Below are 3930 nucleotides of genomic sequence, written 5' to 3'. Positions count from 1 at the left end.
TTTCCGGCAGGTAAAGAGCAACTGGGTGTCGTCGGCGTAGGATACGATCTGGGCCCCGAAAGACTCAGCCCAGGCCGCCAGAGGGGTCATGAAGATGTTAAAGAGAGTCGGGCTCAGCACAGAGCCCTGCGGGACTCCGACTCCCAATGGCGGCATCTCAGCAGAACTAGAGGAGGCCCAGACCGTTTGTCGGCGGCCAGCCAAAAAAGATGTAAACCAGCTAAGCACCGTCCCCCTCAGACCGATCTCATGAAGTCTGACAAGCAGACCCTCATGGGGGACGGTGTCGAAGGCCGCCGACAAATCCAGCATTATCAGCATGGCTCTGCCACCTGAGTCCAGTGTCTCCTTGATGGCTTCGGACACCTCCAGCAGCGCCGTCTCAGTGCTAAGATTAGGGCAAAAGCCCGATTGAGTGGAATGGAGTAGGTCGTGTGATTCCAAAAAATTAGAAAGCACAGTGTGCACGTGTTTCTCCAAGATCTTAGCCAATGCAGGAAGGAGAGAGATGGGCCTATAATTGGCCAAGACCTCGGGATCCAAACCAGGCTTCTTAATAAGGGGGATGACCATAGCCTGTTTCCAGGCTGGTGGGACCATTCCCTGGTTCAGAGAGAGATTCAGGAGGGGATTCACCAGCGGATTCACCACTGTCGCCATCTTGGCCAGAAATTTGTCCGGACATGAATCGAGCGGCGAACCCGATTTGAGATTGGCCAAGAGTGTAAAAGACGACGGAGCTGAGATAGGCGGAAAGTCTGTCAGGACTGACCCTTGGAACCGATGGAGCTGGTCCATCCTCAAAGTAAGGGGAGACAACAAGCGGCCTCAATGGAAAAGAGTCCTGAATCAGCTTAAACTGAGTAGTGAAAAAGCATGCAAGATCCGACGCCCACGTCTCGGTGGGGACGGTCTGGGTCGCATTCGACTGTGGAGCAGTGAATTCCCTGACGATCGTAAAGATCTCTTTACAGGAATTCGAGGCAGCCTCAATCCTCCTAGCAAAGTAACTCCTCTTCTCAAGGTGGATATCTCGATGATAGGCCTTGACCATAGCTCTGTATTCAAGTCTAGCATCAAGATCGTACTGGGCCCGCCAGGCCCTTTCCGCCACCTTGCATTGCCTGCGGGAGGCAAGCAGCGCTTCGGTGAACCAGGGAGCAAAAACCCGTTTGGACAGTGAACACGGAGCCCTCAAAGGGGCCAAGTCATTCAGCCTATCCACAAACCAGGCCTGCAGAGACTCCGGGTCCCTGTCTAAGACCCCTGTGAGAGGGCAAGGATGTTCGCACAATGCCTGCGCCAACATTTCTGGGGTCACCCGATGGAATGCCCTCGACGCTGATCCTTACTGTCTGGGGGCACTACTCGGGAGGTTTCTTATTGGCCAGTATGTAAAAGTTGACCAACTGATGGTCTGTCCACAGGACCGGCAGAAGTGCCGTCACCTCTATGGGGGACGTAGAGAAAACCTGGTCCAAAGTATGGCCTTTATCATGCGTCCGTTCATGAAGATAGGGGGCTAGGCCCAGGGGGGCCGTAATGTCGGACAATTTGATCACATCTGGGTCCGACGCCTCATCCATGTGAAAATTGAGATCACCAGCCAGGATACAGTGGTCAGCTCTCAAGACCAATGATGACATAACAGACTGGAGCTCATCAAAAAAGGAACAAACTGGACCAGGGGGTCTATACACTAACAGCCCTTTCACTGACTGATGCGGCGCCAATGATAAAGAGAAAGCAAGGGATTCAGACCCTTTAATAGCCTCAGTGGGGATAATAGAACAAACAGCAGATTTCTTCACCACGAGTGCTACACCACCGCCCCTTCCTTCCAGCCTATCTTGCCTATAAATATTATATTCTGGAGGGATCGCCATAGGGATATCAGGATTAGAGGAAACTCCTAACCAGGTCTCTGTTAGCATCAAGCACACCGGTTTTTCCGTGGTTAAGAGGTCAAAGAGCTCCTCAGCGTGACTGCGCACCGACCTGGTGTTTAACAGCATACAGAGGTGCTTCGCAGAAAACATCTCCCGAATAGAGAGTGTCCGTGGCGCATTACCTGGCGACCAGCCGCTGCCCGGGCATATCCTCTTGCCCCTATGGCGGCCAGGAAACACCTTAAAACAAGCACACGATACCTTTTGTAAGGACCGCAGCCTCGAAGATGTATAGCAGACCTTAGTAGCACCAGGTAAAAATTACGCACCAGATCCAGGCCTCCCGCCGCTCCGACCGCTTCCGGAACGCTGACGGGCGCAGGCGGGCTGGACTCTGGCGTGACTCCGGCGTCACTATGGCGACAACGCTGCGTGAGAACGCTGCACGTAGAATGCCTGCTTTATATACTGATCAGCGTGTCCTTATGACAGCTGATCTACTACCCACGAATGGCCCGGCGAGGAAGAACACTCACCTAAGATGGCGGCCAAAGCTGAAAGGGAACCGGACCCGCAAAGCGCGGTGAGGATTCCAATTATAGTGCAGGTGAGGGAGCGCGGTAGTAACTAAAAACAAGGTAGAATAAAATAAACAAAAGCAAATAGCCAACAGGAATATTTTTTAAAACGCTGCCGCGTTCGTGAATAGCTCGCCCTGCAGCTCGCTATGCTATGCAATCCGTCCCCCAAGCAGCGTAGACCCCAATCACAGATTTCCACCCAAGATCACCCTTCAAGGAGGCTCAACCTTGGTCCCTCGAGCTCCAGAGGGACAATGGGGCCTGTGGAGGAAGCAGCATAACCGCCAGCACCACATGATGAGACACCCTCAGGATGTTCGTAGCATGCTGCCAATGCACCAGTAGGTCCTCCGCAGTGCAAAAGTCCTCCAGGCACTGCGCCTTGACTTTTCGCGCTCACCACGCTGATACAGGAATGGGCACAGCTGCCTGACGGAGGCCCACGATCCGTGTAGGCTCCGCGGATTAAGGCCCCCTCTTGCCAAGGCCATGGAGCAGGTATTGCGCAGCATCGCTTTGGCCCCCCACCCAGAACACCTCTGCAGGAGACCAGCAGCACCTCACAGCGAGGTTGGATGGGCCATAGAGGGAAAGGTCTGCCCATCAGCACCATCAAGCAAGCCGAGGCAGCTCCCCGTCCGGGCGCCGCTCCCCGAGTTCCAACAGGGAAGGAGAATCCTCCCGCTCCAGGAGGAAGAGCTCTCCTTTATCTCAGGCCTCCTCTGATGAGACTAGGAAGTCCCCCTTCAGACTCACCTCGCACACGGCAGCCATCACAACCTCACACACCTAGGCCCCAGCCTGCTGTTCTTTGGAGCCACCACTCTCAGGCAGTTCCCGGTGGTAGTCTCAGGCTGGATTCAGCAGGAATAGTGCATGTAGGCATTCCACATGCCAGTACTATACAATTGCCCACAGAGATCCCAAAAATAAGACAGGATGTTGAAGGATTAGCTGGGGTTGATCGGGAGGCTCTTAGGAACACGTCCTGTTGGCTAACTTGCGCGGCTACGCCACCCCAGCCCAGATATTTAAATGTTACCTAACAAGCAAGCAACCTTTGCCCCTTTTCTTTTAGAACTATGTAGTTGATTCTTGACGACTGGCAAGGCCCCTGAAATTTGGATGACAAAGCTTAGTCCACTCGTTAGGAAACTCTTTGCTAAACTTTCGATCATGGGCAGTCTCCGGACAAATTCTCTGCTACCACTCCTTGCCAAATTAACCAAAAGCATTGGTAACAGTTCTCTGCTTTTATTGACAGCAACAATACCCTACAGACAGTTGAATTGGATTTCAGCCATTTTACTGCATTCATTTCTGCCACTAATTACATCCTCCTACTATTAAATTGAGGCTGCTCTGGTTCAACAGGACATTTTTACATCCATTGATATGGTCTCTGACTCTATTTTGATCAATCGTCTATTGACGATTCTGTGAGACACCTAGCCCTTAAA

The sequence above is a fragment of the Lissotriton vulgaris genome, chromosome 11, assembly GCF_964263255.1.
Source record: "Lissotriton vulgaris chromosome 11, aLisVul1.2, whole genome shotgun sequence".
In the NCBI taxonomy this organism is placed as follows: domain Eukaryota; kingdom Metazoa; phylum Chordata; class Amphibia; order Caudata; family Salamandridae; genus Lissotriton; species Lissotriton vulgaris.
Note: the sequence above shows the minus strand (reverse complement) of the source record.